The following is a 14,462-nucleotide window of genomic DNA, read 5'->3' as shown; positions in this document are numbered from 1 at the left end:
AATAATATCTTCCATGGCTCTTAAAGTTGTTTCCTCAAAAAGAAAAAAAGAAAAAGCTTCTCTTGTTGTGGGGGAACTTAGAGTGGCAGGTGGAGGTTCACAAAATTCTTGTCTAACGTCCTAAATTTGTTTGACAGTTGGAAGTTTGTTAGGTCTCATGTGATATTGCAAACAGAACCCACACATAGATTGTTAGACTGGAGATGTTGTTAAGCGGAGCCATTTTACTCAAAATTGTATCATTTAGCCTATTCTTGTAGCCGCTATTATCCTGACTTCACAGCGACCCAGTGGCGGAACTACAACTGGTGCAGCAGGTGCAGTGCACCGGGGCAGATGGAGATAATAGGGCCCACTGCATGGGGAATTAGTGAGCTGTTGGCCCCATAACCCTCCTCCCAGCTTCCCTGCTCCGGGGTCCACAGCTCACTAGTTCCGCCTCTGCAGCACCATGTGATTGTCACAACCATTAATGCCTGGAACGATGCCCCCTAGGGACAAATGTAGCAAACCCTCAATAATTAGGCTATGTAGAGAGTATCCTCATGAACACCACACAATACAGAGATCATGCCCTCCCTCCACCAGCCATTTCCTCAACCACCAGCGGCCTTCATGACTACCCTGGCAATAATAAATAATAATACAATGGGGGATAAGACAGAGCTGCCCTCTTTCCCCTCTGCTGTTCGCAAAAGCTCTTGAACCACTAGCTATAGACCTGAGAATCTCTCAGGACTATAAAGGCAACAGGGTAGGCACATTACAGAATATATTTGCACTTTTTGCAGTTGACATGTTGTTATTGGTGTCCGATCCTGGAACCTCGGTCCCCAATATAGTCAATATTATTAATAAATTTTGGATTGTATGCAGTTTATAAAGCAAATGCCAATAAATAAGTAATGTTGATAAATGGGAATGAACAACTAGCGAAACTTACTAATCTAACGTCACAATTTCAACTATTAAGATATCAATTAAAATATTTAGCGGTTAATATCCTGTCCACTTTAAAAAATGTATACAAAATAAACTTTACCCTGGTATAAAAAAGATAATTAGGCTGCCACCAACTCCTTCTCTCCTTCCGCACTACCTCAGGAGAGGAAGTCCACTCTCTCATTTCTTCTTCCCCCCGTTCTACCTGCCCTCAGGACCCCATCCCTTCTCACCTTCTTCGCTCCCTTTCCGCCTCCACCTGCTCCCACCTCGCTCACCTCTTTAACCTGACCCTGTCCACCGGCATCTTCCCCTCTGCCTTTTAACATGCTCTCGTCTCACCCATTCTCAAGAAACCCAACCTTGACCCCACCTCACTCTCTAATTACCGCCCCATTTCCCTTCTCCCCTTTGCCTCCAAAATACTCGAGAGACTTGTCTGCAACCGTCTCTCCACCTACCTCTCTGAACACTCCCTCCTTGACCCTCTCCAATCAGGCTTCCGCCCCCTCCATTCCACTGAAACTGCCCTGGCTCAAGTTACGAATGATCTCCTCTCGGCTAAAGCCATGGGCCACTACTCCCTCCTGATTCTCCTCGACCACTCAGCGGCCTTTGACACCGTTGACCACCCCCTGCTGCTTCACACCCTCCAGTCCATTGGCCTCTCCGGTACCATCCTCTCCTGGTTCACCTCTTACCTTGCTGACCATTCCTTCTCTGTTTCCACCTCTGAGTCTCTCTCCCCCTCTTCCTCCCTTCCAGTCGGGGTCCCTCAGGGCTCTGTCCTTGGACCCTTACTATTCTCACTATACACCTCTTCTCTGGGTGCACTCATCAGCTCCTTCAGCCTCAAGTACTACCTTTATGCTGATGACACTCAACTCTACCTTTCTTCTCCTGATCTCTCTCCCTCCCTTCTCTCCAGGGTATCCACATGCCTCTCTGCTATCTCCTCCTGGATGTCCTCTAGATTTCTTAAACTCAATCTTGCTAAAACTGAACTCATTGTCTTCCCTCCCTCTCGTACCTCCTTCCCCTCTGACCTCTCTATCACTGTTGACAACTCCTCTATCTCCCCTGTTCCCCAACTCCGCTGCCTAGGCGTCATCCTTGACTCCTCTCTCTCCTTTGCCCCTTACATTCACTCTCTCGCCAAATCCTGCAGTTTCCAGCTTCGCAACATTGCCCGCATTCGGCCCTTCCTCTTCCAGGATGCCACCAAATCTCTCGTCCACTCTCTGATTATCTCCCACTTGGACTACTGCAACCTTCTCCTTATCGGCCTCCCCCTCTCTCATCTCGCTCCTCTTAGATCTGTACTTAACGCCGCTGCTAGGCTTATTTTCCTCTCTCGTCGTTCCACCTCTGTCTCCCCACTCTACCAAGCCCTTCACTGGCTCCCCTTCCCCTACAGAATCCTTTTCAAGCTCCTCACTCTCACTTACAAGGCCCTCGCCAACTCCACTGCTCCCTACATGTCTAACCTTATCTCTATTCACACTCCTTCCCGCCCTCCTCTCACGCACGTATCCAAGACTTCTCCCGTGCCGCTCCCCTCCATTGGAATAAGCTCCCCCACTCCATCAGAACTTCCCTTAATCTGTCCTCTTTCAAACGAACATTAAAAACCCACCTTTTCCTAAAAGCCTTCCAGTCTCATGCCTAAACTCCCACTGGTCGGCTTCCTCTCTTTCTCATCCCTTCTTCCCTTCTCCCCCTTCCTCGACTCCGTCTCCGTCTCTCCCGTCTCATCCACTTGTCTGTCTGTCTTCCCCTCCCTTTAGATTGTACGCTCCTTTGAGCAGGGCTCTCCTACCGCCTGTTTCCATCACTTTTAACTGCGCTCTCCAGCTACTCAGTTCACCTCCTCTCTAACCCTCTGCCCTCTGTCTCCTCTCGCTTCTCTCCGCTCCCCTCAGTGACTCTCAACCTATCATCCGTGCCCACCCTCTTGGGCCATAGTTACCTGCCTATACTCACTTTTCCCCTCCCTCCCTCTCTTTCATGCTGTGCCTGAGCCCCCAGAGTTATAGTGCTTACTGTTACTTGTACTGTGCTGTTTCACCTTGTACTGTGCCATTGTTTGTCCTTGTACGGCGCTACGGATACTTTGTAGCGCCCTATAAATAAAAAATTATAATAATAATAATAGATAACTGGATATTTCTCAATCTATCATTTATTGATAGACTAACTGCAGTAAAAATTGCAATCTTTCCTAAATCAGCTTATGCAATACCGATGTTGCTATAGGCATTACTAAAGCAGATGTAAACAAATGTATAAGTATTTTTTTGGGGAAAAAAAAACCTTGAATAGCAAGAGTGCGGTTGCAGCTCTAAGCAGCAGGGAGGGATTAGGGTCCCAGAGATAACTACTCTTACACATTCAGCATTATTCAGGTGTCTTTCCAATTGGCTTCTTGATAGAAAGTTTTTTTACAAATAAATCCATGGAATGTAAAGTATTGTGCTTTATTCGATGGCAGCAATGCTTCATCTTCCCAGAAACCTTATTTCCAAACATGTTCTATCTGACCCTATGTTCTCGGATATGTATTACACATTGGGCAGCATGGCGGCTTAGTGGTTAGCACTTCTGCCTCACAGCACTGGGGTCATGAGTTCAATTTCTGACCATGGCCTTATCTGTGTGGAGTTTGTATGTTCTCCCCGTGTTTGCGTGGGTTTCCTCCGGGTGCTCCAGTTTCCTTCCACAATCCACAAACATACTAGTAGGTTGATTGGCTGCTATCAAAAAATTGACCCTAGTCTGTGTGTGTGTCTGTCTGTCTCTGTGTGTGTATGTGTGTTAGGGAATTTAGGTAAGCTGCAATGGGCCGGGGACTGATGTCGGTGAGTTCTCTGTACAGCGCAGCAGAATTAGTGGCGCTATATAAATAAATGATGATGTATAGATGTAAATAATTATATAATTAGAAGTCTACAAATATGAAACATACCACAATATGGGGCAACCAAAGTTTCCATCCCAGGTTAGAAAATGCTCAGTTGTTGGAGAGAGAAGTGAATCGAGGGCATAAAACACATATTTTACCCTGGGGGAACGATGTTAATAATGTCAGCCACTAAAAGAGAAGGTTAACAAACTCACGTTTCTTTATGTTTCTTCAAGTTAGAAATCATATACAATCTCTACCACGTCACAGGGATTTCAATTTAGATACGAAAGGGATAGAAGGTAATGAAGATGTAATTACAGGGAGGGGACATCACCACCAATCTTAATAGCTATTCTCACTATAGCTAGAAAAGTAATCTTGCTAAATTAGACCTCTTGTATGCCACCCTTTTTGGGAGCAGTGAAAATGAATTTGCAATAAAATCTCTACTTCGATAGACGGGCTACTTTGCCTAATGTTGACAGATGGGTGAAAACCTTTTACAAGAAATAGGGAACCTATGTATTGAAACGCTCGAGGAGACACATGAGCATTTAATGAATATACCGACTGGTACTTGTATAGACAAACTAGTGACTCCTCTTAAAGCAAGTGGGTTGGAGAGATGTCTCTGCCCTTTTCGTTAACCTCTTTGTTAATCTCCCCCCAACGTTTCTCTCTTTCTGTCTTACTTTTTAGAAAAAATATTGTACTATAAACGTACCCTCTTGTCTAGGTTAGACGAAGGCGGAGGGCATTGGATGGCACCCACACCAGCTTCAACACTAACAATGATATCCAGATTGATGTTACAGCACTTGGTATACCACCTGTATTTGTACCCTATTTGGGGCTTTATTTGCTGTACCTTGTCTTGTATATATTTAGATATATTTTCTTTCTTTTTTGAAGTATATTAAGTTTTTTTTTTAAATGTATATACAATTGTGAACAGGAAAGTGTACAAAAGACAAAACACAGACATATGTTGAATATAGCTATATATACATGGCTTTATTCATACTGTCTATGAACGTTATTTCAACCAGTGTACTGTGAGTACTGTTTAATAAAAAAACATTTTACAGTAAAATATATACTACAAGTCTGTTGAGCTTACACCTCGTTGCTGGATGCTGCAGCTGTAGAGAAGGAAAAAGAGAAGATATTAGAGCAGTCTGTGTACAGCATAATGTGTTCCCCATATATCACACACTGACAGACATCAGATATCTTTCCTGTCCAATCACTCCTGGGACACTGCACTGGTTGTATTATTCCCTTGTATAACTGAACACAATTAATTAGAATATCACCAGCACATTGTTCCTGCATTTACTTCAAGCAATAAACCAACTCTCGGGGTACAGAGAATATTGACCTTGTTTGGTGTGACACCAGTATCCAACCACTGAGAGACCAATGAAGACCACTCCTGTAATACTGAGGCGAATAAACCATGGGATGGACATCTGAAGACCACTAAGTACCTGCGGTGACGGTAGACCTAAGAAAGAGACAGAGGTGAATAACAATGTAACCAGCAAAATAAACTGACAATAGGGTACGTCTCTAATATAATGACTGGAGCACATAGGTGTGCTATGTGTAGGGTCCATAAATATATATGTGTATATATATATATATATATATATATATACATATATAGAGAGAGAGAGAGAGAGAGAGAGACAGCACAGGGATACTCTGAACTCTTTAAATACATAATTGATGCTGTACTAACTACTTTTCTATATTAAAAACAGGGATTGTCAGTTCCACATATTGCAGTATATGTTAAGCTGACCAACTCACGCCAAAGTCTTCCCATTCTGGTCAGTCCTAACATGATCAAATACCATGCTTTTTTAAAAGGGCTAAAGGCTTTCCTGCACACAGCTTTTAAAGGCAAGTCTTTCCCAAGCACAATCAGCCATGGGAGACCTGGGACTCACCTGACACAAGTTGGAATTAATAAATGTAAAGAATGGGGTGCAACAGAGATGGGACTTACAGAACCCCATCTCGCACCCCAGTCTGAACATGGAGAGTGCAGAGAATCTATGTCTTTTTTTGTATATATATATATATATATATATATATATATATATATATATACACATATGCCCAGGCTCCATTCACCAGGCCCATTCCAGGGCTTACAGGTAGCTAGCAAGTTGCTGGCTAATGTGGAGTTGTACCTGATGAGGTGCTGTTAAAAGGCTGCTAGGCAGTTCATTCAGTCTCTCAATACCTGGGGAGGAGGTCAGTTAGCTCCTGAGAGACACTGCAATTTATGACCAGTAAGTTTTGTTATTTTGTATGTGTGTGGGACACTATTTTCTTCACTTTAAAGGGCATGTTCCTATGTATTAGTTAGAAGCCGGACAGGCAAGGATTTTGTTTATGTTTTGTTCATTTTGATGCTAGTGACAGAACTAGCTGAGGCTATTTGAACCAAAACACTGGTGTGATATAATAAGCCAAAGCATGTGAAGTGCAGCCGTCTAGCCCAGGAGACGATAGCCCTAACCCGATCTTGCTACAAATTATATTAGCTTAAGAACATCTAATTATTTTATTGCACATAAATCAGATGAGTGCATAGATGTACAGAGTACTGGAATGGTGGCATTATTAAACTATAATACACAGGTGACATTATTATATTTAGGAACTCCTGTAAATAATAATCTGTGTAAACAGTGAGTTTAGAGTTCATTAGTAAAATTTGTGTATCATGAAAAAACGTTTTTCAATATTTACATATTTATTAGATGTAACCTATTCAATTATGAGGCATCGTGGTTTTATATGGTCACAGAACTCATCAGTGACATATAATATCTTTATATTTTACAGTAGACAGTACATTATCCCATATGTAAAGATCTCCTACTTAATTACCCCACTCATTCCTCCATGTAAAATTGCAATTGAGAAGAATTAAAGGGTAATGTTAATAATAAGTCTGGTTATGTGTGTAAATTTGCCAATTGATCCTAATTTCCAGGAAAAGTCATGAAACGTGTTGGGAACCACTCAGATATAACTGATTAGTTCGGTCACCTGGAGCGACTTCAGTGTTCCCAGTTGGCAGATATACTACTGGCCGGAGCTCTCTATTATCACTGCTCATCCCACTGTCTATTTTTTAGAACCCCTGTGTGAAACAGATGTGCAGTGCCTATAAAATAATGAATAATACCAGTAAACTAAGGGCAGTTCAGACTAAACACTGCTATATTATATTTATGTGTGACTACCTGGAGGACATTATATTCCCTTTATACATGATTGGGTATTTATATCATTTTAGCACTTTATATCTGTGGGACCCCATTGTCTCTGTGTTTTATAATTACAGGTATTCACATTACATCACAAGTGGATAGAGGGCAGCAATATAGTACGCTTGATAAAAACAGACTTAAACAATGTGTTTAATACCATATAGGCTATAAAGGGTATCAAGAACGCCACCCAAAAGTATAACAACTATAATAATAAATATATACATTAAACAAAATCAATATAAAAATTCATCACATTAGGTCACAAAGAATAGCCTTAAACATACAATAAAGGCATCAATAAGTAACAAAAATCTTACATAATAATAATAATATTAATAATAATAATAATAATAATAATAATAATAATAATAATAATGATAGAAATAAATGAACTGATGTAATATAGGTACAGGAATCAATATAAATGAGGTAGGATCCCAATTAGGAACTAAAGTCCTAAATTAAGGTACTGGTCATTGAGGAGACACAATATTTATAAGCTCACCGAATTTTAGGGTGGACATTTCATTTTACATATAGACCCCTTAGCGCCAGTAAGGTTTATTTTGTTAGCTGTGAATATACAATTTACTTCAACTACAATGTGATTTTATCTTAATTCTGTACCAGTAAGACATGGGGGTAAATGTATCAAGCTGAGTTTTCCGGCGGGTTTGAAAAGCCAATCAGATTCTAGCTATCATTTATTTAGTACCTTGTACAAAATGACAGCTAGAATCTGATTGGTTGCTATTGGCAACATCTACACTTTTCAAACCTGCTAGAAAACTCTCAGCTTGATACATTTACCCAATGGTGTAAGTTCACAAGTTATTATTTCTGTGCAAGATCAACATCAAACATTACAGTCTATTTGCTGACAATGAGTTTTCAAGTAACCAAATGATCTCCAGATCACTATATCTAAGTAAGTGATCTGGATCCCAAACTCACTCTACCCACTTTATTCCCTTCTTAATTCAGGACTTCTGGGTGAATCAAATCAGCTGATCCTGAGATGAGGCTCCTGAGCTGTGAGCCCTTCAGGAATTCAGCATTGACCAGTTAGTTCCTAAATCGGTGAATTTCCCATTAAATAATTGCCATTGCAGAATTATACCAATTTCAATGCATGGAGCAGAGATGTCAGAGAACGCAGTTTACAGCCCCACATACAATACTTTTTTCTGTATTGTACCAGTTGAAAATGTGTGTGGTTGATCTCTATGAGTGTAACTGTTTCTACACCTATGGGCACACTGCATTTTCATTCAACAGCTGCTTAGCCGGCTGACACAACACCTAACCCATCTTGAAAACATAAATCTTATATACTGTAGTATATAAGTGTTATTGTCACCTTACACTGGCTCTAGATGACGGTGAATCCTTTCAGGAATTGATGGCTTATGTAGAACCCAGATGGAAAGCACCAGCGCTATTATTATGTTCTTATATAAAACCATAACTGTTATATAATTATAATAAGCTATAGAGAGATCTCCATTTGGAATAGTACTGTGTGTATAGGATAATAAGGAGGTGTAGAAACATTCTAATGCAGTATCTCTGACAGGTTCTCATTCTGCTAAACTCAGTTGACAGAACAAATTGCTCTCTGTATATTACACCTTTAATGTAAAAAGACGAGATAAAATCTGATATCTATCAGCAATTTCTGTTTTGCCTTTTCAAGTGACTTGCTGTAGTTTTATCTGAGATCTCAGAATTTAGGTTTTCTACAAGATAACCCCTCAGTCAGACTCTCACCTGTTACATTGAGGAACGTCCCAGGGCCGTGTCCAGATATTTCTCCACCGTGCTGGAAAGTAACTTCACAATAATACATCCCGGTGTGTGAGATATCTACACTGTGCAGGGTGATACCGGCTGATCTGTTAATGATGAATACATCTAGGTCCACTCTGGAGATTCTGCCTGTGAAATCCTTATTACTATCAGTGACCTCAGGTCCTGTCCTCACCATATGTCTGTACCACTTGTAGGAGCCGATTCTTGCATCCTCTGCACCACTGATGCTGTAGTTACATGGTAAGGTGACCGAGCTGCCCTCTGGGGTGACTATTACAGGGATCTGGGATATGTGGATTGTCTGGGACTGAAATCCTGATAAATAGAGTGTCAAATAAGCATTAATCAGTAACATAATATTAGGGATGTGCACCGGCGACTTTTGAGGTCTCGTGTTTTGTGTTTTGGATCCGGATTTTCGTTATTTTTGAGGTTCGGATTTGTCTCGCAAAACACTTGGCGAAAGGTCTCGGTTCGGATTTAAGGTATTGGATTCGGATTTTTTTTGAAAAAAACATAAAAAGTTTAAAAATCAAGTTTTTGGGCTTATTTTCACTCCTAGGCTATTATTAACCTCAATAACATTCAATAACAAGCATTTCCACTAATTTACAGTGTATTCTGAACACCTCACAATATAGTTATTAGTCCAAAACGTTGCAACAAGGTATCTTTCTGGACTGCGTAGAGGAGTGGGTCACCACAATATCTTAAAAACCCTGAACTTTTATGATTCGCACCAATAATTGTACCTGGACTGCGTAGAGGAGTGGGTAACCACAATATCTTAAAAACCCTGAACTTTTATGATTCGCACCAATAATTGTACCTGGACTGCGTAGAGGAGTGGGTCACCACAATATCTTAAAAACCCTGAACTTTTATGATTCGCACCAATAATTGTACCTGGACTGCGTAGAGGAGTGGGTCACCACAATATCTTAAAAACCCTGAACTTTTATGATTCGCACCAATAATTGTACCTGGACTGCGTAGAGGAGTGGGTCACCACAATATCTTAAAAACCCTGAACTTTTATGATTCGCACCAATAATTGTACCTGGACTGCGTAGAGGAGTGGGTCACCACAATATCTTAAAAACCCTGAACTTTTATGATTCGCACCAATAATTGTACCTGGACTGCGTAGAGGAGTGGGTCACCACAATATCTTAAAAACCCTGAACTTTTATGATTCGCACCAATAATTGGACCTGGACTGCGTAGAGGAGTGGGTCACCACAATATCTTAAAAACCCTGAACTTTTATGATTCGCAGCAATAATTGTACCTGGACTGCGTAGAGGAGTGGGTCACCACAATATATTAAAAACCCTGAACTTTTATGATTCGCACCAATAATTGTACCTGGACTGCGTAGAGGAGTGGGTCACCACAATATCTTAAAAACCCTGAACTTTTATGATTCGCACCAATAATTGTACCTGGACTGCGTAGAGGAGTGGGTCACCACAATATCTTAAAAACCCTGAACTTTTATGATTCGCACCAATAATTGTACCTGGACTGCGTAGAGGAGTGGGTCACCACAATATCTTAAAAACCCTGAACTTTTATGATTCGCACCAATAATTGTACCTGGACTGCGTAGAGGAGTGGGTCACCACAATATATATTAAAAACCCTGAACTTTTATGAATCGCACCAATAATTGTACCTGGACTGCGTAGAGGAGTGGGCACTGGGCACCACAATAAAATATATAAAAAACCTTCAACAGATCTGCATTACACTACACATACGGCTGCTCCTCCATCCTCTCCATCATATACATGTTGGAGTTTTAGCGTGTGACAACCTCTTGTTTTTGATAATGTCAGTGCATTTTGAATATTTTTCAATTTGCCCCACACCACTGAATGTACTTTATCTATGATACGCAATACGCATCTATCTATCTTGACTGCGTAGTGTGGTGGCCCCGGTACACAATTTGGTACCGAGGCCACAATATAATTAAAAAACCCTCCACGTGTCTGAATTCCACCAAACAAGTATCTGGACTGCATAGTGGGGTGGCCCCGGTACCCAATTTGATACCGGGGCCACAATACCTCCTCCAAACATGGTACAGACAATTCGTCATTGAGAGACCCCAGACAGACAGGGTCGAAGTGTTATTGTTTGACTTTGTAAACCCAAAAAAATGTCCCTGTTGCACATAGTCGTGCAATGAAGACTGACTTTTTCATTTAAAGGCACGATCTTTAAAGTGTAGTGTTTGTAAGTCTAAGTCATATTATACTTTTGGTAAAATTGGTTTATTTTGTTTTGTTCCTCTTTATGGTAATTAATTAGTAATAGAATTAAAGTAGGAAATAGAATTAAAGTATGAAATAGAATTAAAGTAGGAAATAGAGTGGTATAGAGTTGTAGTGTGGTATAGATAGAGTGGTCCACACAATATAATAATAAAACCCTCAACTGGTCTGAATTCCACCAAACAAGTATCTTGACTGCGTAGTGGGGTGGCCCCGGTACACAATTTGGTACCGAGGCCACAATATAATTAAAAAACCCTCCACGTGTCTGAATTCCACCAAACAAGTATCTGGACTGCATAGTGGGGTGGCCCCGGTACCCAATTTGATACCGGGGCCACAATACCTCCTCCAAACATGGTACAGACAATTCGTCATTGAGAGACCCCAGACAGACAGGGTCGAAGTGTTATTGTTTGACTTTGTAAACCCAAAAAAAGTCCCTGTTGCACATAGTCGTGCAATGAAGACTGACTTTTTCATTTAAAGGCACGATCTTTAAAGTGTCAGAAAGAGAGAGAAGACACAGGAGAGGAGAGTTGTAGCTGGGGACCTGGGGTGGAAGCTCCCAGGCTCCCCCAGCATTGCCTGGAAGTCTGAGCGTGGTGACTGAGCCAGGGCAAGGAATGTGTGCCCTGGATGAGGGGGAGAACTCCATGCCACTATAGTGAACCCAAGAGAGAGGGGGACACTGCACATGGAAGAGGCCCTGGAGTGAGGGCTGCTACAAGAGGCATGGTAGTTGTAGTGTCAGATCCTGAGGCTGAGAGTACACAGAGTCAGAGCACAGGAGACATTATCCCCGCAGAGGAGGGATGAGCTGCAGTTGAGAGGTACACAGAGTGTGTCAGAGCTGCATGGAGGAGAGGCTGCCTGCCTATTAGCATCCATGCATGTGCCCCTGCAGAAAGGGTGATCTGCAGTGAGTATGGAGTGCAAGAGACATGTAAATTATGTTATTTAACATCTGGATAACATTAAGAACTGTGCAGGAGGAGTGATAAGATATTTGCAACCATATTCGTATTTCTCATTAATAACTGTGCTGGAGAGAGTAAGGAGATGTATATATTCTGCAACCATTATGATTATCGTGCTGGAGGAAGAGTGTAAATAAAAGTTCAGTTTGTTATAGAGATGGTCTGGCGCCCAAATTATTGTGACTTCTATATTACACTGCACCAAAGTGACATTACCTGTGTCCCACTAACTACAAAGAAACACCTGCATGTGCAGGGACCCCCTGATCATTTACACCCATGCCCATCAGCTAGCCAGGGCTTGAGAAGGAGGTGCACTGTGTACCCTTTGCACCCCACACTACACACAGTGACAGGGGGTTACATAATGAGGCCACAATATAATTAAAAAATTGGGCATCAACTGTCACCATTGTTTAATATCTGATACACCTAAATATGGACTGCACAGTGGAGTCTCCCCGGTAGTAAATTTGGTGCCGGGGCCACAATACCTCCTCCAACTTCCAAGTGTAGTGTTTATAAAGACACACAGCGTCGAAGTGTTATTATTAGTTGACTTTCTTAACCCTAAAATTGTCCCTGTTGCAAATATTCGTGCAATGGACAGTTACTTTTCTATTGAAAGACTCGAGCTTTCAAGTGTAGTGTTTATAAAATATAAACAACAATACAGTAGTTTTAGAGCACGTCAATACCTCTTGTTTTAAATTATGACACGGCATTTTACTTTTGGTTTAATTTCTTGAATTTTTTAACATTTGGTTTTACTTTTTGAACATGGCAAACGACTGTTGCTTGGTCATATAATGCAAAAAAAAAATTTCCAAGATGAAATTGTCCTTGGGCCCTCACACCCACCCTTATGTTGTTGAAATAGGACATGCACACTTTAACAAACCAATCATTTCAGCGACAGGGCCTACCAAACAACTTTGGCTGAAATGATTGGTTTGTTTGGGCCCCCACACCAAAAAAGCTATTCATCTCTCCCTGTACAGACTAAACAGGCTCTACTGAGGCAAGATGTCGTCCTCATCCTCAACCTCTGATTCCTCTCCCCCTACAGTGTGTACTTCCTCCTCATCACACATTATCAATTCGTCCCCGCTGGACTCCACAACCACAGGTCCCTCTGTAGTATCTGGAGGGCAGTGCTGTACTTCATTGAGGAATTGATTATTCATTTTTATAAACATCATTTTTTCAACGTTGTGAGGAAGCAACCTCCTTCGCCGCTCACTGACCAGGTTCCCCGCTGCACTAAAAACTCTTTCCGAGTACACACTGGAGGGGGGACAACTCAGGTAAAATAGAGCCAGTTTGTACAGGGGCTTCCAAACTGCCTTTTTTTCCTGCCAGTAACAATATGGACTGTCTGACATGTCTACTTGGATGGTGTCAGCAAAGTAATCATCCACAATTTTTTCTATTGTGACAGCATCCAATGCAGCGACAGTAGACATGTCTGCAATGGTTGGCAGGTCCTTCAGTCCGGACCAGATGTTATCAGCATCCCCGCCAGTGCCTCTTTTGGGAAAACTGAGCTTTTTCCTCGCAGCCATAGATGTGGAAGAAAATGAGGGTGGAGCTGTTGGCATGTCACGGTCCTCTTCAGAGGACAATCTCCTGACCAGCAGGTCTTTGCACCGCTGTAGACTTGTGTCCGCCGGAAACAGAGACACAACATACGCTTTAAACCGAGGATCGAGCACGGTGGCCAGAATGTATTCCTCTGACTTTAAAAGAGTGACCACCCTCGGATCCTGGCAAAGCATACGAAGGGCTACATCCACAAGAGCTACATGCTTGGTGTAATCGCAATGGCTTACCAGCTCCTCCCTCACTTTCTCCAGCTGCTTCTGCAACAGCCTGATCAGGGGAATGACCTGACTCAAGCTGGCAGTGTCGGAACTGACTTCTCGTGTGGCAAGTTCAAATGGCTGCAGAACCTTGCACAACACGGAAATCAGTCACCACTGCGCTTGACTGAGGCGCATCCCCACTCCTTTGCCTATGTCGTAGGTGGCTGTGTAGGCCTGAATGGCCTTTTGCTGCTCCTCCATCCTCTGCAGCATATAGAGGGTGGAGTTCCAGCGCGTCACAACCTCTTGTTTGAGGTGATGGCAGGGCAGGTTCAAGCTTTTTTGATGTGCCTCTAGTCTGCGGTAGGCACTGGCTGAATGCCGAAAGTGTCCAGCAATTTTGCGGGCCACCGCAAGCATCTCCTGCACACCCCTGTCAC

This window comes from Mixophyes fleayi, chromosome 4, assembly GCF_038048845.1.
Source record: "Mixophyes fleayi isolate aMixFle1 chromosome 4, aMixFle1.hap1, whole genome shotgun sequence".
Lineage (NCBI taxonomy): Eukaryota > Metazoa > Chordata > Amphibia > Anura > Limnodynastidae > Mixophyes > Mixophyes fleayi.
The sequence above is the reverse complement of the archived record's forward strand: the minus strand, read 5'-3'. Positions refer to the sequence as shown.